This window comes from Pelmatolapia mariae, linkage group LG5 (genome assembly GCF_036321145.2).
Source record: "Pelmatolapia mariae isolate MD_Pm_ZW linkage group LG5, Pm_UMD_F_2, whole genome shotgun sequence".
Taxonomy (NCBI): domain Eukaryota; kingdom Metazoa; phylum Chordata; class Actinopteri; order Cichliformes; family Cichlidae; genus Pelmatolapia; species Pelmatolapia mariae.
The window spans coordinates 17,079,758-17,105,136 of record NC_086231.1 but is presented as its reverse complement, the minus strand read 5'-3'; the positions used below and the strand labels follow the sequence as shown (position 1 = coordinate 17,105,136).

The 25,379-nt window shown below is 40.3% G+C and overlaps 1 protein-coding gene across 3 annotated transcripts in view; it reads left to right on the top strand.

Moving 5' to 3' along the window:
- The window catches only part of foxj3 (forkhead box J3), an 82,555-nt gene that overhangs the window by 2,213 nt on the left and 54,963 nt on the right, over nt 1–25,379 (top strand). The window contains exon 1 of one of the 3 annotated variants that reach the window (XM_063472978.1): nt 5,446–5,475. The exons of the other annotated variants lie outside the window; for them this stretch is intronic. The gene's annotated coding sequence lies outside the window, so the exon portion shown is untranslated. Of the gene's footprint in view, nt 1–5,445; nt 5,476–25,379 lie in introns of those variants that run through there. 3 annotated transcript variants of the gene reach the window in all.

Below are 25,379 nucleotides of genomic sequence, written 5' to 3'. Positions count from 1 at the left end.
CTGAAAATGCTGGGCAGGCTCAGACTTGGAGGTTCCTTCATGTGTATTATGGCTTAGTGAGTGGACTTAGTTTACAATTTGATATCAAACGGAGCCTGGTTTGGGATTTTATTTATCATAGTAAAAAGAAAGAAAATAGTTGTTCATCTTTGATAAATTGATTGACTATTTGAGAAGAAAGTGCAAAGCACATTACACACGTAACCATTTTTAAATGTGCATGGGAGGATGAGATTCAGGTTCATCTGTAGTTTTGACCTACTGTGGTTTTTGAAGTATCCTGCTTAATGGTTTAAAAAAAACAAACAAACACCTACATCATCAAGGTGTTCTAATGTTCTGTGTGTGTGTATGTGAGAGAGAGTGATGACAATAACATTTATCTACCATCTCTGAAGAAAAATTAATTTGTTGGCATGTGCAGAAGACAAGGAACATAAATGTAAAATATTGCATCACAGGTACTGTTATGCTTGGAGGTGTATAATTTAATAGACTAAATAGAATAATGACATGATATTGGGATAATTTTGATGTATGTCAGGGGTCAGAAAGCCAGTATTGTACTGTGAATTCAGAACAGCTTTTTACTTTTTTGAATATGAGCTCATTTGGTATTCAGTATGTGGCCCTGTGCCTAGCCGGTCTCACTGAGAGGCTTTTTAATTTCTCCCCTTGTTGAAGTGATTATTCAAATGGCCATCCGTGAGGTGCAGTTATCAGACTCCTGGTGCTAGTTGAGCCTGTGGCAACATGAAGGCCCATCCACCGCCCTGTGTAGTTGGACAGCACCCAACAGGTACCCTCTGTTGCAACCCCTATTAGACGGTCACATCTTCCCCCTCAGGCTGAAAACCTTTTGTGTTATGCGATTGGCAGATGGCAATTTATTCATGAGGACTGCTGATGCTTTGGGTCAGAGGGCTCTGTTTAGTATTTTTTACAATGACTTAGTTTTGGTCTGAATCCAAAGTGGGCTTGTTTCAGTCTTTCTCTCTCTGCTCTGGAATGTGAAGTTATTTTAGGTCTTTTTTTTTTCTTTTTCTTCCCTCCTCACTTCATCGCCCATCATCTTGTCCTTCAGCGTGTTTTTCTCCTTGGATGAGCGAAAAAACAGGATCTTCCTTCTCGTTTCAACAGCTGTTTGCTCTGCATGGAGGCCAGGCTCAGGCACACTGACTGGACAGTTTTTGGTTTTTTTTTTTTTTTGAAAAATTCTCCCTGTACCCTGCTTATATCCGGCGTTGGAAGTTTCGCTCTCATGGAAGCCGTGTTTGGTGAGAAGAGACTGGCTCAGTCTTCATTAGCAAAGCCGTGCATCACTAGAATGCAGATGAGCTATGAAGCCATTCATCTGCTGGAAATGCCTCCCTGATTCCAATTTGAATCTTGTTTGCAGTCACATTGTGTGAGCCCACTTCTCCATGTTAAAGAAGTCTCTTTATGTGAGAGATCAGAGGGGGATAATTGCACTTAAGTGAACCTCATTTAGTGCTGGCCAGAGCAATTACAGTAACTGCAGTTCTAGGCATTTTTGGGGCCTGGAGCAGCTGTCATTGAGTCTCTGTAGCTGAGATATCAAATGGTGAATAGAATGGCATTGCCATGCCATCATGGGAATGGCATATCCTTGGATGGATTTTAATTAGTTTTTGCAGGTTTTTGCTCAGCGCTTTTCTTTCTTTTCTTTTTTTTCCCTCCATTTGAAGAAAAGCATAATTAAAAATGACAATTAGAAATGCATTATTTTAGTAATGATTGAAAATAAATTATTCTCAAGGTGCTGTAAGGTGAAAAAAGCCAGCAATGTTTCTTCAGGCAAAACCCCCTGGGCTTGAGGGAAATGTTTTATCATTAATGTTATTCAGGAGCCAAATTTTGGGTTTTGCTCAGCTGGGTGCTTTAATCTATTTTTGCTGTAAATTAATGAATTTTTAAAGAGCCCCTCGCTGGATACGGGTGGATGTGGGAATGCAGCGCTGGTTCGGTTTTCAAACGAGCCTCTCCTCCTCCTCCGTCACCCCCACCCTCCTCACGGGATGGAGAGAATGAATTTGCTGAAGCACTACACTTTTCATTTTTTATTCATCCAGCAATCCACTGTCTAGTTCTCCTCATCCTACCTCCTCCTCATCTATTGAGGTGAATTTGTCAGTGAACTAGTCTTGTATGCGCCAATTCACGTCCTGGATTTGAGTTGGGCGTAGATGTGAATTGGTGAAGGAGTCATGGGATATTTAATTCAGCTGGCTCTTTGGCTCATATTATCAGTACATTTGCTCAGATGCATGTTTTATCTAAAAGTGTTTATTGATTTATGTCTGTCTGACTAATCAGGGACGGTCTCTTTGCAAGGGGAACTACAGTAACTACCCACACTAGAGCTTGCCGGGTAAGTTTAGAAAGTGGAGAAGAAATGGGTGGGGTAGGGGCGGAGGGGAGAGCAGGGGGGTTTGGCGGCTCTTGTATTGCATGGCGGTTTCGGTGAGTCATTACAGCCTTGTGGTAGCAAGAAGGATATATATTTTTTTTAAATTTTGTGGCAATTTTACTATAAATGTGTAGCTTGATCTTATCTTTGCATTGGGTTTAAGCAGAGGTGCATGACCAAAAGTGTTACGAAAATGATGGTTAGATGGTTTTACTGTAGTAGATGTGCAAAGGAAATCGGGCCCTGCAAGTCATAATGACGTGAAAACAAAAGTGTTTCTGAGTAAATGCACGTTGTGTGTGTGCAGTAGCTGTGTCGTGCAAGATTTTACTTACATGAGTGCTAATGAAGACCCAAATCCTAAATGAATAAGATGGGCCTCAGTTTTCAGTTCCTTGACGGATTTAATAATTCATCATATTGTTTGCTTTGTCCTTGAGTTTTAATAGGCCCTCGGTATCAGTGTAGGCTTTTTTTTTTTTTTTCCTTTTGGCTGGTTGCTTAGTAGAAGGAGTTGATATATGATTCACACTCTTAGGAGACCTTCGCGCTTTGTGCAGGAAGGAGAGCTCGCTAAGCCGACGCAGCTTAAGTAATAAGAGTGGAGCTTTCATCCTAGTATTTGGTATCTGTTTTAATCATTACTTTGGCTCGCGTGGCAGAAATAAAATCCAATTTTTAGGCAGCATTCCTAGAGAACAGGGAAATTTTTAAACTTAATACGGTAGCACTTACAGCTGACTAAACAATGCAGCTTTTCCTGCATACCAGTCGCCACAGAACTTTCATTTATGACATATCATACAAATGGCGGCAATAACTGCTGCACTAAGGTCTCTTCCTGAAATGACACTTTAATAACACGATATTCCCAGATGTTACGTCCAGCTCCCACCTGTGGACTGCATGCATGACATGGCAATTTATAGGTGATAGCATAGCAATAATACATGGAGAGCGTAACATAAACCAGACTTGATTGAATATGATAATCTCTGTGCTGTGAGATGCAGCAGCTGGTTCACAGGTACAAGCATACATAAACCACTTAAGATGTACAAATTTACAGCCAAGGTGAATTCACTTGCTAAAAAAAAAAAGGTCAGCAGTGTGCGGTTGGATAATCTCTCGTGTGCATGCCACTTGCTTGTCTACTACAGCGGAATTAGTGTCTGAAAAGGAAGCATGCACTGCAAGTTGCAATTCTGTCTGCCCTCCTAGGTTTATTGTCTTTATAGCATGATTGTGTTAATGCTGTTGCAATGTAGTTACGGTAGGGGAAAAAAAGAATTGTCATTTGGTTGAACATCAGTCTGCAGACTCCAAAAGGCAAAGTCGGAGAAGGTCACTTTTAATTTTGGTCCACAATCCTAAGGCAGATTGGTGAAGTTGAATGGTGAGGGCTTGCCACATCACTTTGGTTCATACTCTGCCAACAGTAAGCTGGTGGCTGATAGACCATTCATCATGATATCACAAGATAGAACCTGTTTGAGCATTTTTTTTTTTTTTTTTGATCACAACTGAAGGTTGTGTTTAGCTGCTTCTTTTCTCTATGTTGTGATTTCTGACAATGTTAAAGTGAGCCTGTCCAGAAGTAGCTTAATGCAGAAGTTAGAGTCTGTGTGTGATGTGGTGTGTGAGGCTCATGATCTGTAAGGACCAGTGCCAAGTTCTGCAGATGTGGTGTTAGTTGGGAAGGAACTGCAGTGGATCTCTTAGACTCGATTTGACTCGATTGATTTAACACTTCTTTTTCATACCCCTTGCTTGTGCCTCATTATCATCTGTAGTGCTCAGAAGAAGCGCCTGTCAAAAACCTCTCTGCTATCGTCATTTGTTGCTCTTTTTTTTTTTTTTTTTCTGTGTGAAACCTGATGGATTAGCCTTAGTACTTGGAGCCTCCATCTGTGATTCAGAAAACCCCTAACAGAAGCCAAGGATTCTCTCTGTGGAGTTGGAGGAAATGTTGATCTGTGTGTGGACCAGGAAACCCACACGTGGTGACTTGCTCTTGCCCCATCGTTCCCTCCTTCTTGCTCTCACACGTAGCCAGTGTCTTGATTATGGTTTCACATTGTCTCTTCCCTTCTTTTTCTCTCTCTGCGCCATACTCTCCTGTGCTCTTCACTTAGCAAACAACACGTCTGCAGAGAATTCAGAAGAATGCATCTTGTTACTAGATGAGTCATACTTCCTCTGGTTTGCATGCCTCTCCCTCAGGGTGGATGAATGAGAGGGCGGAGAGGTTAGCTGGAGGAGGGGCTCGGTGGCTGAAGCAACATGGTCTGTGCCAGTTGCCCAATGTAATTAAGAAGTTATCAGTGCATTGGTCACAGGCCATGAGCTGCCTAGATCAGCGCTGCCTCACAGATGTGGTTGTCCCAAGGTGGCTACGTGACTGACAGCTTTGACCAGGGTGAGTCACTGCCTTCAAAAAGTAACTGTTTGGAAATCTCAGGCTCTGACCCCGTAAGTCAGCCTCTCTGCCAAGGTGCTGTGGCCCTGGGAGGGGAGCCCAGAGCCTCAGCTCTAGGGAGAAACAAGACAGCACCTGCAATTTGAGAAATTTCTCTGGTCTACTGAAGGAAACTTATATGGCAGAATGAGAAGACTGTAGATGAGTTTGCATGCAGTTACTATGCTTCAGTGTTTCTCAGGAGGCCTTGCTCTGTGATAAATATTTAAAAAATAGATGAAATTTTTTTTATTTATTTTTTGGTGTGAATTTCACATGCAGTTAAGTGTCTAACACTGGTTTACTGGTTTTAATTTCCTAAACGTATGGTTTCAATTTGGCTTAATTTCACTTTGCGTCACAAAATGCACAGAACTGAAAACAATTTTGATTATCTGTATAAAGCTGATGAAACAGTATCAGGCCTCTCCTGGCTCTTGCTCTGTCTTTCCCCATACCTGCTCTGCTTGGTCCCCTGCCAGAACCTATGACTCACAGGAGACTGAGTGACCTACTTTTTTTTTTTTTTTTTTTTGTCTTCTAGGAGTGCCAGAAGATCTTTCTTATTTGCAAGACGATACACTGGGTAAATATAAGTCAATTAAAATGCACTTAATGCACCCATTTTTGGATTTAAGCACCTAAAGGCTGTGTCAGCATGGCGGCCACCTCAGAGAATTCCTTTCATTATTACAAGCAAAAAAGAAACGTAGTAAACAGGCGAGCTTTGATATCTCATTAGACGCAAACTGAGTTTAAGGCCACACTGGCTCTCATCAAGCCAATTTAAAAATATAACTCATTTAAGCAATCTCATAATCCTGCTATATCTCTGTACTTTTATATTGCTCATTCCCAGTTTATCCAGGTTGTCAGAGATTATGGTTTGAAAGCATTTAAACAGAATCAGTGAAAGCTGCCTAGTCGGCTTTTGCTGATTCTCAAGGCCTAGTCGGCTTTTTTTTCTCCAATGATGGAGTTCTGGCTGTACTGTTAAGGTGAAGTTTGAACAGTTGCTTTTATGTATGCCACTGATTAGTCAGGAGATAAAAAGTTTGGGTATACATGCAATCTTTCAAATGCCTGGTTTATAGTTTGCCCACCTCTGAAAAGAAAACAGGGATGGGATCAAAAGCCATAGGATCACTGAGATGGCTTGAGCTGGTTTTTGATTGGAAAAATATGCCGCTTTGCACCAGATGGAATTTCCACTTTAATCGCTAATTGCCGTTTTTTGGTCGTGTTGTCTCTCATTGATGCAGAAACAAGCTGTGCAGTTGAATGTGCTGTCTTGGCTGCTCTTTTTCCCTTCTACAAGGCTTGGCTTCTTTGATATGTCAGTTTTGTGTTAGTCTGCCGCCTTCGTCTTGACACGATTGGCCCCGCTTGCTCCGACCTCCTGGAAACCCCCCAGCATGCCCGCCCCAGGGTGTGTGTTCAGTCATTTATTCGGCTTCCTCTAAAAGACTGCCATGCCTTCACTTCCCTTCTAGTTTCCCTCCTCTTATTAAGATGCAGAAGGCAGAGTTTTGGTCTGAAAGGCTTAGTGCTGGGGCGTTACTGGTGTGTACAGTGGGGGGTCAGGGAGGGACTGTAGGCATGGGGACTTCAATGACTTAATGTGTGCTGTGTGGCCCCGGCCACACTTGTGCTAAGTTTTGCAGGCAGCTCACATTGCTCTGATTTATGCCTTTTTGTGCGAGTCCATTCACAGAAAGTCAAAATGATGCTCTGACAAAAGTGACTATAATTGGAGGGGAACAAATTATGAAGTCTTTGGTTAATGCAGATTGCTGCTTGAGTTTATGCCTGATAATCCCTATTTAGTCATCTGAAATGACTGCCTTTTTGAAACCTCTTTTATTTTTATCATTTCTTTTCTCCAATGAATTTTGTCACGTGTTTTCTTTCTTTGAGGTCCCAGTGGTGAACCACTTTGACCATCAGTCGAGCATTGTGATTCTCTTCTTTGCTTTATCAAACATTTTGCTCTCAGTGAAATCCTCCAGGCGCCTTTTATAAAGCTCAAGCCTAGAATTTCTCAGTCCAGTGGCACACCTACATTGTTACCCATTTACTCCAGTATGTAATCAGCCTGCTATAAAAGCGTGACCTTGAATTTGCTGGTTGTGTGGTTCGCTAGAATATTGCTAACAAACCAATAAGCATGGCTTCGAATCTACACTAGTGGTACTGGTTAGGGGTGGGTGTAACCCACAATGTGAAAATATTACAATACATTGGCCTCTAACAACAGTATCATAACTCTTTGTGTAACTAAAGTACAAAATAAAAAAACCCTAACAAAAAAAGCATAAAGCAGGTATTCATTTACTGGTATTTGTATATGCCCATGGCCACTTGCTTGTATTGGGTTGGACCCCCATTTGCCTTCTTCATGGCATAGATTCAACAAGGTGCTGGAAACATTCCTCAGTGATATGGTGATATGGTCCATATTGAAATGTATGAATCTCCCTTTGCACGACATTCCAAAGGTGCAGAGGTCATTTGAGTAGAGTGAACTCGCTGTGGTGTTGGGGAGGTGGGAAAAACACTTTGAAATTATTTGAGCTTTGTAGAAGGTACACTGTGGTCATAAAGGGAGGTAGGTGATCAGTAAGGAAGGCTGTGGTGGTTAAACCATGCTCGCATGGTATTAAGGGCCAAAAGTCTTAACCAGTAGCAACCTGAACTATTGCTACAAAGTGGGATGGACCCAAGCTTTTATATTTTTTACGCTAAATGCTGTCTTCCATTGTCAAATATTGGTGAGCATGTGCAAGTTGTATGCTGGCTTTCCTGTTCTTAGCTAACAGAAGTGCGACCTGGTGTGGTCTGCTCCTGTAGCCCATCTGCTTCAAGTTTCGATGTGCTGTGCGTTCACAGATGCTCTTCTGCAGACCTTCCTTGTAACAAGTGGTAATTTGAGCTACTATTGCCTTCCTATCAGTTCCTATCTCTGTTCTGATGTTTTGTGTGAACTTCAGCAGATCATCATCATTATGTCTTCATGCCCAAATTCATTGAGTTGGTGCCTTGTGATTGACTGATTAGATGTTTGCACGAACAAACTGTTGAACAGATGTACCTAACAAAGTGATGTGTGTGTGTGTGTGTTAATAAGTTATAATGGCAGAGTTTTAGCTCTGTAATTAGCTCAACCTCTGTGTCTGCCATTTTCCCCCCGTTAGTTTCTTCCCTTCTTCCCTTAAAGATGGTAGTAGTAACTGGTAAGTCAAATTAGTGGGAGAATCAGAGCGGCTGCACGTTTTGGGTCAATATTTGGCACCAGCCTGCCGATAATTGCATTGCAATATCAATATTTTTGTCTCACCCCTGGCACTGGTGCCAGCTAGTTTTGTTTTTTCTTCTGTTACCATCTTCTACATAAAATCTCATCATGACCTACAAAATCTAGATGACACAATGCTGACCAATTAATCATATTTTTGCTGTCACAGTGATATGAACATAGAAGATAGATGAAACAACTTTCTACAGACTAAGGAAGATTTCTTTATTCATATTTTGGGGGGTTGATGTTCAGGGTTTTTCCTCCACACAAAAATTCCTCAAAGAGTATCAGACTAAGGAATATATAAATCTTAAAGTTTTCAAAACCGGGCATCAAGCATAAAATACATTTATTTTTTATTTTTTATTTATCAAATGCCCAGAAATAACATGAGACTTCTAAGTAATGCAGCCTCGTTGCCTTTAACTATATGTAGATCAATCATGCATATGTGCATTAAATGCATTGTCACCAGCCAGGTTGTCAGGTGACAGGATGAATTCACGAGTGTTTAGCAGGCTATCATTTCTGCAGAATGAAGGCCAATAGCAACCTTAGGTGACCAGTGTTTCCTCTCAAAGAAAAAATAAAATAAAATAAAATAAAACTACTGTAACTTGAAATAACACATTTTTGGCTTTGGCTAATTTTATCACTTCTTCACTTTGGTCATTTAGTTTCTAAGTAAACAACAGGTTTATTTCAGGCTTCAGAGACGTATTCAGAGAGGATGTTTTAGAACTTAAATATCAGTTAGATAAAAATAAAGTGTACAATAGAAACTATCTCTGACTACTGAGATAACATGATAGTGGTAAATGAGCAGCATAGCGGATGTGGTAATACAGAGAGTGTCACATGTGGCAGAGAAGTCATCAAATGTCATACTAGAAGGGACCATTGAACATTTTTTGGTGCAACTTTGCCTGCTCAATGTGCATGACAGCAGTTAACAGTTTGGCCTAATCAGCCACAAGCAAACCCATGTTTAATAATTTAGAGACTTGAAGGGACCTAACGTGCATTTTCTTATTTTGGTTCTGCCACGTTTTGGACAACTTTTTTCCCCCTAGTCTTTTTTTTTTTTTTTTCTTTCAAACCTCATGTATACAGTTCTGGCTTATTAAAAAGCCCAGTACAAGATAAATAAGGATTATTGTACTGTGAGTCATACAGAAATAGTCTAGCATAGCCCAAAGATTGAAAATATGAAGTTGAATGTTAGCATGAAAGGTCTGCTTAACTATGTATATTATACTGATTATCTTGTTATAAAGGTTGATACATATGTGTAGCTAATAAGGATTTTTAACGTTCTTTTCTTTTCTTCTTTTTTTCTCTCTTTTTAAAATTGATTTATTTTTTAATTCAATTTTAGGTTGTTGAGATATTCTGTTGCTTATTTTTTGTTGTTGCCCTGGTTACATCGGGGCGCTTATGACGCCACCATTGTCGCCCTGGGACAGTACAAACATTGCAGTAAACGCTCTCAAAGTGAAACACTGATTTGTCTTGTGTGATCTGTCATTTATTTTCTGCTCGACAGATTGTGGTTACACAGTCAAATCACCCTGCTGTTAAAAAGCGTCACTTCTGTTAATTCATATATTAAATATTGTAATAAGTGCACCCTTCTTTATTCTTTTGCACAACTGTGTGTCGTAAGACTCGGTTAAAACTAATAAAAATTAATTGAATATAGAGGGATTTGGTAATACTTTTTTATGTTAGGGCCGCCAATCAGTGCTTTTAATCCATATTTAGCCAACATTTCACACATTTAACTACTGGCAGTTTATATTGTTGTATTTTCAAAGGGCATCTATTTTCGCCCAAATAAGAAAATGGATATGAAAGTCTTGAAACACAAAATAATTTCCAAGTTCTCATTTTTAATTCTCCTTATTTTATTTATATGCTTAGTAAGCCATCATATACCTATGAGTCAGAGCAGACTGAGTAGGATTTTCCTTCACCCTGTCACTCGAAACTACAAAATTAGACAGTTTGTTAGCTTTAGTTAAATGCGTTTCAAGTGAAACATGAAAATGAGCTTGACAACCCAAAACCGTTTTTTTTTTTGTTTTTTTTTTTTTCTTCATGGATTTTGCATTTCCACCAAGGCTAAACATTTTTTTTCTTTTTTCTTTTAGAACACTAACTTCTTGGGTTGGTGGGGAACCGTGCAGGTCAGATCTGGAGCTTGCATGGTATAGGACTGTCTGCCCTTGTTTCACACTGACTCACGTTGCATGGCACATGATTCACCACTTTCGCCAATGAGTCATCCTGAACAAAAGCGCCTAATTTTAAGGGGACCAGAAACAAAAGACGGACCTTTCTTTGCTACATACTTGGCTTTTCTTTTTTATTTGTTTTAAAGCAAAGTATGTAAAATTTGCTCACTTTGCATACTTTATGTGATACTGCATAATTTGTAGCAATAATCACTGTGCGGTAGTATCACAGTGGGTTTTCTGCCATTGCTCCATTGAAATGTTCTTTGCCAACATCAAAGAAGACAAATGGCTAATCAGAAGTGTTCCAGTTTTGCAGTTTTAGAGTCTAAAACTTAGAAATGTATTAGCAAGAAAAATGTTGTAGCCCTTTTAAGGCCTAACAGTTCAACAAGGAGCACATGGACACAATCAGTATTCCAATAATTATTTTATTTTCCAGATATTGGAAAATATTCAAACCTGCACCAATTGAGGTATGAAACAATATATATATATATATATATATATATATATATATATATATATATATATATATATATATATATATATATATATATATATATATATATATATATATATATATATATATATATATATAATATGTTTTTTTTTTTTTGTTTTTTTTTTACTTATGATGATTAAAATCCATTTGTAAGGGTAATCTAATATTAGATTAGATTACATCATGCTCCTCTTCAGGTACTTTAACTACAAGTAACAGATTATTAGAAGTGGCTGTCTCTCCAGTGAGATTTTCATCCCATGGATGGACTTCATTTCCAGAGTGTTGGATTGCTGCTGGCGATGGTAGGTCCCTGTTGTGCTCTGCAGCCTCAGTGAGCACAACCATTTCTGTTTAGAGTGGCCCTCCAGCTTGGAGAGCAGAGCAGGACAAAGACTCCTGTCACCAGCTGCAGCCCAAAATGCTACAGGCCGTCCGACTACGGGACGAGACGCTCACCGGAGAGGCAGTTATGTTATTCTAGCGGCCAAGATAGTGTGCCAAGCATGAGACTGGAAGGAGCAGGGATAGGTTTTTTTTTAATTATTATTATGAATAATATTTTTAATTTTTATTTATTTATTTTTTTAAGGACAGAGGGTGTTTTTTCTCTGAGGGGATTAAATTTAAAATACTACAATGACTTGCCAGATGTATAGCAGTTAATATACCTGGTAGGCCTGCCCCAGTAAAGTCTGTGTGGGGAAACACTCCATCGTTCTTAGATGTGTGATCTCTCAGTGGGAATCGAGACTGGCTGCACAATAACGCAACTCTTCCTTCCAAGTTTTAGCAGCCTTGAGGTAGATTTATTTAATTTTTTTCAAATTCTGTCAATATATCCTGCATGCAGATATATTTAAACTGAATACTGTGCAATGTAAATTCTTTCTGGGGGAGTATCTCTGAGTTTGTTTGCGTATATGCGTGCGTATTGCCCCTATAAGAAGCCTGCATTTGTTTGCTGACTGTGTCTGGGGCCCAAACTGGAGCTCTTTCTGTCAGATGAGTGAAGCACTGCAGAGGCAGCCACTGGGAGTTCTGTTTCATCTCTTCTCATACTGCTCTGGAGCAGACATGCAAATCCGCTGTAATGAGCGCAGCCTGTGTGGTGGTGGTAGTAGTGGGGGGCAAGGAAAAGGGGGATGAACTCAGGAATTTAAGCTGGAGAAAGGGAAGGTGGAGGGAAAAAGGGAAAAAGGTGAACCGCAGACAGCTCTGCCAGCTAGGAGAACATGAGAATTTAGCGGGGGGGGTCGAACAGAGTAATGTCTGGAGTGTTGGAAGTGACAGAGAGTCTTCCCGCTCAAATCAAACATTCATTAGCCTGCTGTGGCTGCACTCTTCCCTTTGGTGTTGAAACACAGAGGTAAAGATGCAAATGGTGCCATGTTAATTAGCCTTATCTTTTACACCAGCAAGACATGGTGTGAAATAAAAAAACAAAACTCTGCTTCATCATCACCACCATTAGCAAATGTAATGAGGCTTTTGTATAGACTCTGCTTAAAGTTTAGCATCCTACAGTGCTTGTTGTAGATGCGATCTTCTGGTTTCCAAATTTCTGGGGATTTACAGTTTACTAAAAAATAGATAAACATTTAACAAAACACAACAGCCATTTCGAGTGAGGAGTATCTTGTGATTAGAAGAATAGCTTCAAGATAAAATCACATGATTGGACAAAGCACTTTACCCTCTGTAGATTCTTTAAACATCCACAAACTGGATGCTTCATCTAATGATTTATTAAGTAAAATACAATGCTGTTGACTGATGTGCATTAGGAATATTTCAGCTGCCGTCCTCACTGCAGTCTGTAAAGTGCATCATAAACCTCATTAGTCGGTCCAATAGCTCCTTGAATGTAATTTTATTCAATCATAAAGAAGTAAATCTCTGGTCAGTGTTGGGGTGCTTTGGCCTGTCTCCATCCAGTAATGTAAAGCACTCAAGACTTTTGATGAGCTCTGCAGATCAATCAGAGGTTAACAGGCACTTCACATAAGCTGAGGCCTACTGTATGCCATAGAGTCCTTAAATCTATACGACTCCTTCTGGCTTTTGGATCCAAATAGACCTAGGAACTACAAATTCCAGGATCTTAAAGTTAGAAACTAACCTAGGAAATAAAAGACTCCATGTTTGAAGAAACATGAAGATTAGGCAAATTAGACAGATAGTGGATTAAGACTTTGTCTGAGACGACAGTGTGGCGGTGGTGTTCCTTGTAATGCATGACTGTATGACATGTTGGAAAGAGGATGTGCACGCTCTGGAAGAGAGAGCCAAGAAAAACAAGGCTATTTTTTCCCTTTCCTTTCGTTTTTTTTTTTTGTTTTGTTTTGTTGTTGTTGTTTTTTTTGAAAAGTATAGTTTGATTATTATATTGTGTTGAGACATGTTGCCAGTATGCATGGTTTCCTACAGAACTGGATTATATTTGTGTCACACTCTTGCACTCGTGCTCTTTGTGACCGAAAACGCAATAATCAGCTGCCTGACCAATAATTTCTTCCTCCTGTCAGTGAACTCAAACTCCACTGTCTTGGACTGCAGCTCCTCCTTCTGCTCTGCAGTCGTCATGAGGTTAGAGTAGCTGAACCAGGTCTCCACCTGCTTCAAGTTAAGCTCAGAGTAGGGGTGGGCGATATGGCCTAAAATCCATATCACGGTATAATTTGAAGCACGTGCGGTAACGATATGTATCGCGATATATTCTTTTCTTCTGTATAATGTATTTTACACACTAGAAAGCACACTTAAAATCCTTTAATTTTCTCAAAAATTGACAGTGTGCCTTAGGTATGAATTCTGGTTGTTCTTACTGACCTCGAACCGATTTTATGTAGTACATGGCGCATAGAAATCTGTCAAAAAATGTTTTAGTACGACTTTGGTAAGCTATGAAGGCGCACCGCTTGATGGATTGCCGGAGCATTACGGCTGCCATAGTCAGGAGCCTTGCGGAGTAATCTGGGTTCAAAACTCCGTCCACTTCAGGTCCCAAAGTCAAACGAACACTGTGGCATCACTGAGAGTTAAAAACTGTCTAAATTCTTTCATCTTTAATAAAATGATCAGCGTTGCTGCTTTACCAGGTGTAACAATTAAGTTTAACATCCAGGCATCCATGAAAACAGAATTTATTAAATTTAACGGAGCAGGAAGTTAGCAGGAAGTTAGCTCGCTAGTTTTCACCTAAACACAATATAGCATGTTCTGACTGAGATATTTCTGAAAAAATTAAAACATACAGCTCTGCTATCACTTCCAACATAAATGAAGACAGAAAACTAAACAGCAGTGACTTTTGTACGGTTACTGAAGTCAGACTAGCTGGTATATAATGATGTGCTACGTGATCATTAGCAAAACAGCTACGTTAGTATAACATTAGCACAGTGAAGCTGAAGGATGAACGCTAACTTTTTTCCACTCGATAAAAGTTAATGTGCAGGTTTCTGGTGGTTGGGGACAAATGCAATTGCATGGCAGGATGCTATAAACGGACCAAACTTCAGTTAGGAGAACAACTGAGATAATCCATCCACAATATGAGGTTAGTCATTAATATACTGGAACAACATGGGAATAGAGCAACTGCGAGAGAATTCAGCATTAATGAATCAATGGTACGGAAGTGGAGGAAGCACAGTTTTTGGCTTTCCCCATATTCCAAAAGGGCTTTGTCTCTTTGCTATTACTGTCGCCCGGCATAATTTGCAGATGTTGTTGTTTGCAGCCACTGCAATGCTTTCAACCAAAACAGGCGCAGCTTGATGACACCATCAACATGCGCTAGAGCGGTATAGTCAAAATCTCTACCGTTGGCCAAATTTATATCGTTTCTACCGTATACCATTTATACCGCCCACCCCTAGCTCAGAGCAGGTAGCAGGACCAAAACAAGCACTGCTATCACAAGATACAGTCCAAGATGGTGGAGTTTTGTGGGCTGCCAAGCAGCAGCCTGCCTGTAGGGGAACAGTGGACCAGGAAAGTTTGAAGTTAGCGGGTTAACAGCGAGTGGCCTTTCAAAACAAACAACAAGGGAATTGATCACAATGCAGTCAGTATCTCTTGATGGCCCACCCAAGTATAGTCAGTGTGTGGAAACAATGAGTAAGTGTAAGTTTCAGTTGTATTTCTCTCACTTACTCTCTTTGGCTCATCTTTTTTAAAACTGTGGTCAAAAGTCAGTCCCATGCAAATAACTGTTGTTTAAAAATTACGAACACATTGACTATCTAGTAATCGTACAGATTCAGCCAGAAAATTCTGATTCTAGTCAGAATTACTATATTTTTCTGAGGCTTTTGTTTTACTACTACCAAGCATTTGCTGATCTGTCAGTGCTGCTTCTGAACTCCAGGTGTTAAGTTGTTTGCCTGCTGGAAAACAGCGCTTTGGTAAAACAGATTCTGTGGGAACATCACTGTTTACTGCAGTTAATTTGCACCTCGGTTCTTCAAGAAATGCTGCAGCTCGAAGGCCTTGCATCTGTGGGATTAAGTGTTTTTTATTGTATGTTAAAAATGACACACAGAATCAATAGACAGACTGGGCAGTTCGCTGATCAGTAGTGCTGATGAACTCTTGTTTCTGAGGTATTTGATGTATTATATTGGTGTGGAGAGAAGCCCCCCACCCCCCCTACACCTTCCTCCTCTAAAATGAAGAGTTTCTCATTGGAAACACCACAGTCAATTTCACAATAGTAGAAGAGCAACTCCTTCTGCTCGTGGCTCTCCTGTCTGACAACACTCTCAAATTGCCGTCTGACGGCTTCTTCACACTGGAGGGAGTTCCTGTGTTGCAGGGGGTTGGGCTGTCTGCGGGAGTGTTGGGTGGGGACACAATTGGAGTTCCTAAGGGTGTTTGAGGCAGCTGTGGCCTGTGTTTGTGTCGCTGGATGATTTACCAGGAGCACCTTTGCTGCTTCTGTAGTTTAACTGGTTAAGTGAAAAAAATGTAGCAACATGGGTATTTGGGCTCAGGCTGATGTGTGACGCAGAGTTGCAACTTGTGTAATGATATTCAGGGGCTTCAATAGTGTCTTGTATGTTGCAACCAGGCGCACTGGATCTCAAAAGTCTGATGATATGGGGCATTCATCTGCCTGTGAGAAGTGTCCTTGTGTTCATACTGCAGCGTTGAGTCAGCTGCTTAACAACATCCGGTCTGAGTAGTTACTTTATGATGGCTATGTTAATCAGTGGATGAATAGAACTATTTAAGTTTCGTGCCATCTTATGGACTGTTACTCAGGGGACCAAAACATACCTTTGAAGAGTAAATGTCAGCAGAGTTTACAGTGGACCACTTTCCTTAATGCAAACACAACTTCTACTCATACAACAGTCTAAGTGCTTATACAGCTTCCTGGCTGAATCCTGCAAGAGTGGGATAAGTGTTAAAATTTGTCATTTAGATTGATCCTCTGTTAAACTGTTCAACTCGGTTATGTCGTGGTCTTATTTTTCCTTTTCCAGTTGCTCCTAGAGCACTTTTCCCGCAACCGCAATCTCTTAACTATATTAAATTATGGCGATTAGTTTTGATTGCCTTTCATCTATATATAGAAGAAATGTTTAAGTAAATTTAAACAAACCACATAATAGAGGTCTATTTTAAGGCTATCAATTGTCATAATGTACACACGTCAACCTTGGATGAGTCACATCTTTATTTTGGTTTCTGTGTTGTATCAGACTGCCAAGATGTGCTGTTAGCTTAGTTGTGCCCAAACAATGCAAGTAGCAAATCCAGTATTTGCGTAAAAGCTTTTATTCAAAAGCACCAGAGGCTGAGTGCCAATATATCTGAGTTACCATCAAATCTCCTCTTGTCAGGTTAGAAGTGGAAGCCAAGAAGTTTTGACTTTAGGCCTAACTCACGTGTCTGCTGTTTATTATGGTAAATCCACTCCTTTTGTGATGACCTATTGTGCCTCTCGTAAGGCAGTAACCTCACATCCATTTCTTTGCCAGTAGGTGTTTTGACTGCAGAGCTTAAACCAACAACGATTGCTGTTACCTTCCCCACGTTATCCACACCCATATAAATAGCAACATTGTCTCCAGGAAACCAAATTAATTGAAATTATCTGGAACGTAGCGGCGTGAAGAGAACAGGTATAGACACCGACAGCTGTCTGTTCCACATGAAAACAAATTCCTGGTCCACTCATTCCTGGCCCGGCTGCAGACAGTCTCGGTTTCATGTTTTTACTCGGCCGCTCTCTCCTTAATCAGCAGTAGAACTGAGCTGCGTCCAAATTATCATGGAAGTCATCTGGAGAATGCCCAAGGAATTTATTGGCTTGTATAAACACAGACAATTCCTGGTGACGCAAGACAACGTTGTTTAATTCGACAGCTGATTACAGTGCTTTCATACTGTATTCTGCTACAGTGGCTAAATTGTCTCTCTTGTAGACATATATGATAATTATGATCATGGTTTAACTGGACTGCATGTGGGGTGGGGGGGTGCTAATGTGTGTGTGACCTGCGTATTATGTATTTGACAGAGAGAGTCTGCAGAACAGAAACCTCCAGTATCTCGGTGGCTTAAATGCCTTGGTAATGCTGAAGAATGGAGAGTGAAGAAAATATGTAACTATTGACCCATGACTTCCCAGCCTGCTAATATGTTGTGTGCCGTGTTGTTGTGCAACTTCCAATGCAGTGTGCATTATCACTCAGGGGAAAGGGCACAGATTTATGGCAGGTGGCTGACTCTCAGCAATATGCCCTGCAAACCTTGATCGTAGTTTGCTTTCATTTCCCGTGAAGCTGCACTTGCGTAAGCCTTGTATTTGTAACACGCACATTCACTCATGTAAGTGTTTACATGCTAAAAAGCCATGTCTCGGTGTGAGCGGGAAAGTATATATGCTATATGTTATCAGCGGACCGTATTATTATCTGCAGGTACAGTACGACTCCGGGAGCATTTTAAAGAGCCTGTATGGAGACGCAGTAAACCACTGAAATGGGACATGAGGAGTCAAAGAGCAGCGCTTCAACAGCTTAATGATGTAGAGGCATCCAGCTCTGTCAGGCAGTAAACTCTTTAATATGCTGTTAATTATTTCTGAGAGATTGAATATTGATTAAAAAGCAAAATGGTTTTAATTATAACCCCAGTTCTAGTGCCATTATAAATGAAGACGATTTTTGGCTTTACGTGAGAGGAACATCTAACAGATCAACCAAAACCGCGAGCTATTTCAACTTTAATTTTTTTTTTCTTTGTACTTGGAATTCTGTCTCAGTATAACTAATGTTACACCTCCTTCAGTCTGCTCCTGCTTTAGAGCTGCCAATGCTCATCCACTGTGTTTTGAATTTGAAATTCATGACCCGATTGCTGCTCTTTGTTGTGTACTCAGAACACGCATTGCCCACACAGGTAATTCCTTTAAATCATGCTTGGGTTATTCTGGCATCCTTTCTTTTTAACATTTCTTCATTGTGTCTCCTCCACATTTTTCACATTTATCTGTGATATATGTTCGAGCTGTCACTGTGTACTTGACAGACAACTGAATATGTGCTGGTCATTTAGACCTAATAATCTTTTGTAATTCTCATCATATTGGAATTACTTGACCATGCCTGTTGCTCAGTGTTAATTTCTATTATTGATTAATGTGGCAGTTTGTCATTATAAATTAAACCAGCAGTTTTAGCCCAATTTAAGATAATCTAATAGATTGACTTGCAAAACTGTCTGTACAGTTCACTGTCATGTAAGGTAAAGAGAAGTGGTGTTTCCTCACCATTAATTCAATTCAATTCAATTCAAAATTTATTTGTATAGTACATTTAAAAACAACAGAGTTGACCACAGTGCTTCACAATCGGTTAAGAATTAAGAAGCTGGAATCAGTCATTTAAAAAAAAAAAAATTGCTAGAAAAGAGAATGATGAATTGATTATTAAATCGATAAAAGTCATCAACCTATGTTTTTATACCCCACATAGGTCTACATTTCCACAGTTGGTTTTTTGTTCCGTCTCCCTCCTCCCACCCACGAGCTAGTCACGGGAGATGGCTGGTGGGTACCTGGTTCTGCCAGAGGTGTCTTCCTGTTAAAAGGGAGTTTTTCCTTCCCACTGTCAAAAAGTGCTTGCTCAAAGGAAGTTGTCTGATTGCTGGGGTTTTCTCTGCATTTCTGTAGGGTCTTACAGCATAAAGCATCCTTAGGCAACTGTTGTTATCATTTGGGCAATATAAATAAAACTGAACTGACTCGTCCTTGATATTACTGCATTTCTTTTACTGTTTTAACTCCTAAAGAGAATAACTTTACTCAGGTGGTGCAGATTTTTTTTTTTTTTTTTTTTTTTTGTGGACAGCTTATCATGTTCTGATCCCATTCAGACAGAGCTCGCTGCTCGCCTCAGACACTGGTTCATCAGCATAGAACTGGATGTAGCCAATACTGAGGAGGATAGGCCCTCAAGATTGCCACCAAACACGCGGGCTGCCAGCGCCTTAAGTGGTCTATTTGTGATTCAGTAGCAGAGTCTTGCTGGCTGCCAGGCTGGCATAGAGTCAACCTCCCGGGGGGGACTGTGTTAATATGGGCCCCCAGGCCGTGGGACTGGGGTAATTGGGCCCGCATGGTCAGTGTCAAGGCACCCCTGCCACCTCCAAAATAAAGGCCACCTCCCAGGCAAGCTGTTAGGGATGGAGAGACAAACCCCTCCTGATCACTGCTCTGATTCACTGGATGGCCTTATTCAATTACTGGAACATTTTATGTTTTTTGTATTGACCTGCAGTTACAGAAATGAACTGGGAGCCTTGTGCTTGTGTGTCTTCCCTTTATCTGCCTAAAGCTCTCCGTCCTTTTATCTGTCTTTTTGTCTACATGTCTATCTGTGCATGACCACAACCATGTGTCAGCTATCTGATATCAGCTCTTAACTGATAAATTGGAATGGGTGCATATGTTGTCTGATATGACAACTTTTCCGGTCTCTCTCCCTTTCAACAGAACATATCGCATCACGCATACAAAAATAACCTTGGGGAAATTTGGAAATGGTGTCATCAAACAGTTTGTCCAGCAGAGCAGCTCCAACTCCAGTCTTCTGTGAAATGTATAGCTAATAAATGATGTTCCCTTCATTTTCCCTTCTGGATAACTCCTAATACATCATAGATATATGTGCATTTAAACATATAAACAACTTTGGCCAATATTGGAATGTTTTAGCTCTGTAAATTGCAAATATATTTTGGGTTCTAATATAAATCAATCAAGTCCCGCAAACCAACATTAACATGGAACATGGTTGACTGCTGAGAAGCTGAGGACATGTCCCTAATCGCTAAAATCTTCCACTGGTACATCCATTCACATTTTTCTCTTGCTTTGGCTGTGTCTTGATTCAGGGATTATGATCCCTGTTGCTTGCTTTGTGGCCTATCCAGACAGCCTGAAGCAGCTCTCTTGATCCCCCAGACAACTCCCAGATCTTTGACTACTGTGATCCTCTGTCCCTCTGCCCTACTTGCATGTCTTTCTCTCTGTCTGTTTGCAGCAGCTGGGCGCCCTGTCTCTTTATCACATATTTAGAATTCCTCCCTTTATTTGGCACCAGCTAATAAGACAAAGGTATCTCTCTTGCCTTTTTAAGGTTTGGCGGGTTTAAAGGATGTTGAGGTTTAGCTTTGCTTTGTTGACAACTCTCTCTCCCTCTCTCCTCAGCGTTAAACTGCCCCACAGCCACAGTTGCGCTCCCCATTGATTGGCAGAATAATTATGGACTTGATTTGTTCAACCACAGGCGAAGTGGGATTGAGGGAGTAGGGGAGCTGAAAGAGCATGTATACCATTTTTCTTTTTTAAGAGCGCAGCAGAGAGGTCTGCTTGCCTGCATCTTAAAAACCAACTCGAACAAAATGTAACCTACTAATATAACTGACACGTAGATTACACTGTAAAACATGCACGCTTGTGCACAGCGTTCAGAGACCTCAGTTGGCGACTGGCTCTGCTGTAGGCTGCAATAAGCTGAACAATGTGCTCAGCCGTGTGAGCAGTGAAGCGATAATTGACACATCCTAAAAATGCAAGTAAGGACTGGGTTATTAATGCTTTCTTCCTGGGGGTGGTTTCAGCGGAACCATTAAGCCTTTAATTGAGAAGGAAGACTGACATTAAAAGCTGTTGCCTTGGCATTGCTGGTACCTACTTTTTAGTTTTTTAATGAAGATGAGGCTTAGGGTGGTTCGCTACATGATTAGAGCTCACGTGCAATCACAATACTCAGACGCACGGCTATTTTAGTTTGAAAGATCCTTAAAATAACCCCATAAGTCCTTTTGACTCCAGGGGTGGAAAAAGTGAGGAGTCTCTCCTTTGACTGAAGGGCAGGTGAGCAGAGTTCCCACCCCTCCCTGTTTATCCCCCCCCTTGCAATCGCTAGGAAAACACGAGCTTCTCCCACGCTGTATATAAAGCCGTTGATATGGAAGGTATGACCCGGGTTTCGGTCGAGAGTACACATGCCAAAGTCTTGTTACCAGGTTACATCACTGTTGTTGTTGTGAGTGCATGTGCCAAATCTTCAGGCATAACAGAGGGAGCACACTTAGCGATTCCCCTCCCTTTTGCCAAGTTACCATCACACTACGGGAAGATTCTTGTCATAATGAGCTCTCCCTCTCTCGCTCTTTCACTTTCCCTTGTTGTGTCTCTCTCCATCTCGTGCTCTCCCTGTCTCTCTCTCCAAACACGCCAAAGTCAGGTCAGCATTTAACAATCATTGGTGTAAATATTTATTGTGGTTTGTTTGAATCCTAGTGACATTGTTTTTAATGCTGCATTCATCACCTCTGCAGTTCTAAGGTAGCACATGCAGCAGCATAGTCATCAAGGGCCTTAATGGTTGTGTCTGTAGCTGAGCAGACACATGCTGCTGGAGTGTTAGCCGTGACGGATGCATGACTGCAGTAAAAGGGGATTAATCGCGGAAATTGCAGATAAGTGCAGGAGAGCGCTGGTCTGGTGCCTATCAACAGTCTTCTGTCTGCAAGTGGGAGTCAGAATGTGAGCAGAATAGCCTACTCTTTTCTCAGAGAGGAAATGATGACAGTAATGCACAGGTATTTGAGGGGAAGTAGTTCTCGGTAGGCAACTCTGTGTTCTAGGTACGAAATAAAATGGGTTGACTGTGGTATAGCCTTATTATACAATAAAAATATTTTTTTCCTATTACAGCAAGCATTTGTCATTCTATAGAAACTTGAGAGGAAATGGCAAACTGAAAACTCATAATGGCAACGCACAGCCTACAAAAGAAGTTAAGCATTTTAATGGGTTAATGCAGCTCTGATGGCCTATTTTGTATAACTAATGTGTGTGTATATATATTTACATATTTCTAATGCTAGCCAATGACTGAATAAATTGAGATTGGTTTAAAAAAAAAAAAAAAAGTAATTGGTGGGGAAAAAAAAAAAAAGTTTAGGTTGCAGAGTAAACTAGTCCTGCCTTGCTTTACAACTTAATCAAAGAGCCTTAACCACCTAAGACCCCAACTCTTACACGGCATGCTTTTTTGATTTCTCTTTGATATTTGGGCATATTGGGGCCCGATGACTGTAAAAACAAAGAATTACCAGATTTTATTTATTTATTTTTACCTGATTTTTGTTTCTAAGAAAAATGAGAGCCACATATGAGGATATTCGTTTAAGATTTCGATAGAACAGTAGCAGTATATGTGGACGCCAGGTCCTAGGAGGTTACAAAAAGAGATGTCTTCACATAGACTCTTGCTGGTAACTCACTTAGGAAGTGAGGTCAACTATCAGTAATCTTTAAAAAACATATTGAAAGTAATTTAAGTCATTCTAACTTTTGTTGACTTGTGTTGAACAAAATTCTGAATTCTAAATGTTTAAAAAATGAACGCATTTAAGATATTTTAGTAACCCTTGCTCAAACACGCTGCTGCACACGGTGTCCTGAAAATCCATAGACATCTATGTTATACTTTGAGTAGGATCTATTATGAGGTGATGCTGCATTATCCTAAATACGTTTATTCTTGTTATACAGTAGGGATAGCAATATTTGCAAATAACAGTGTTAACAAACAGACTTTTTGTTGCACAATGGACAGAGAGCAACACATTTCTACACTGATCCATAAACATCAGAGTGCAGGACGCTTCGTTTGCATGCCTTCAGTTATTGAAGGTGTATACAGAACTCTCCAGAAACGCCAAACACCTTTCACGTATGTTGCATTTTGAGTGTTCCTTCACTTTGATCTACAATTTCACGTCATTTATGGTTAAGTCCTAACCGCGTTGAGGAGCCAGGCTAATGAGATAACCCGTTAATGACTGTAATCCGAGTTCTGACAAAATGCTAACGGGAGCTGAAGTTCGTCTGTTGCTTCCAGCTGTTTCTGGAAGCCTTTCTTCTGAGTTTATTACACACTCGCAGTGCCAAACTGCATCACAAGCCATCCGTAAGCCTCTCCAAATCCAAAGAGTTCTGCCCATTTAGACGTGTGGCACAACAGCAGTAACCTCATTAATTATGTATGATAAATTATCCCTGACACAGAGATGGAATTGATCAGAATCTAACAGCAAATTACATTGTGATCCGCACTTCAGGCCAGTGAAGTGTGGTTTGCAAGCTACAGTTTAACACTTGTTTCATCTGTTTACTGAAGTTTATTAAAGCGTGGCTACTTGGATTACATGGCTTCAGTTATCAAAAATAATATCAAAATATAGCCACCAAGTTCAGAGAACTCTGACATAATGCATTATACATCTCTGATGTACTGTTAACACATAGGACATGATATAACACTAGTACTGTGGCTTCTTCTGTCTGTCAGAGCCATTGAAATGTTTGAATGAAACTGGGAGGAGCCTTTAGCATGCATGGAGCCTTTAGCAGCATGCAAATTAAAGTGGAGAGAGGGAGAAAGATGTTTTTCTTTTTTTCTTTTTCTTTTTGCTGGCGATGACAGTGACGGAACCTCATTTTCCTACATGCATCTGAAAGGGGTTGTATTTTAGATGCACCTAAAGGGTCTGAAGGGAATTGGCTAAGGATTTTGAAATGTAACCCCTTCAGTTCACCCCATACTCCAGTCAACATATTTATTAATGGGCTTTAGAGTGGTCACTTTGCATCCCCCACTTCTGTGTGCTAAGCTAGGTTAATCGCTGATTGGTATAAACACCCATAAAAATTAGAGTCATATTGAGCAAACGTATTTGTAAGCTTTAATTGCAGAGAATTTTATATACCGTGTTCACCTTGTGTTATAGTATAGAGTCACGTATAAACATGTTTTTACTCATGCCGAGTTAAAATTACAGCTTTTGCATTGTCCTCAGTAGTTCCTGCAGTGAGCACAGACACAGTGACAGGTGCTGTTTTTTGATACACACATGCTCGAGATGCAGGTTAACGCATATGCATTTCTTTAGACAAGCATAACTGTTTTATTTTTTCTGATTCATTGACCTTGCATTTAATTAAAAAAAAAAGAAAAAAAAAGAAATGACGGATGACAAACCTGCATGCTGTTTCAGTTAGAGTAGTTATTTTTGATTTGCACTGGCTATGGGGTGCATGCATGTCAGTTCTTTAAGTGCTGCTTCCTATTGCAAATCCACAATAGCCTGTTTTTTTTTGTTTTGGTTTTTTTTTTTGCTTTTCTCTCTGGACAGGAAAGAAAAATACCTGTAATTCAAATAGTAAAACCTATTTAATTCACGTTTTGTTCTGCCTACTTCCCTTTCGTGTGCATGCAGCACTTCTGCTTCAGTTACTAGTTCCCTTTTTGGTGAATGTCCTGCCTGTTAGTTTCATTCATTGGCACTGAGGCAATGTGTGACAAGAGCAGAGTGACCTTATTATAGGATATTTTGTGGGTAGTTTTTCTCAAAACATTACTTCAGTCGTATTTATATAGTGCCAAATCACAACAGTGGTCAGCTTGAGAATTTATTTTATGAGGGAAAGACTTTACAATATATTGCAACAGTTTGAATTCCATGCTCGTCTTTCAGGAATCATTAGTATATGTTTGCCAGTTGTTTGAAACTGAGGCTGTAATTGCTATTAAAGCTGGATACTGGACACAGATTGAACTTTTGTATTGTGCATGCAGTCCCAGGTTCAGAACTGTTAAACTACTAGAGTATAGGTCACAAATGTAAAGCAGAATTGTCACATAGAGATGGTTGCTTAAGGTCCCCTCTTGTGTCATATGTATTGACATATTGTGTGAATATAATTATCAGCTTTATGTAAGAAAGACTATTTAATAGGCTGGTTAAGAGTTGTTGGATGAAATTGGACAAGCCAAAGCTGCCATGCAGATTTCCACGGTCGATACCCCGCAACCCAAGCCTGTTGCTACTGCTGTGACCTCCCATTGCATTAT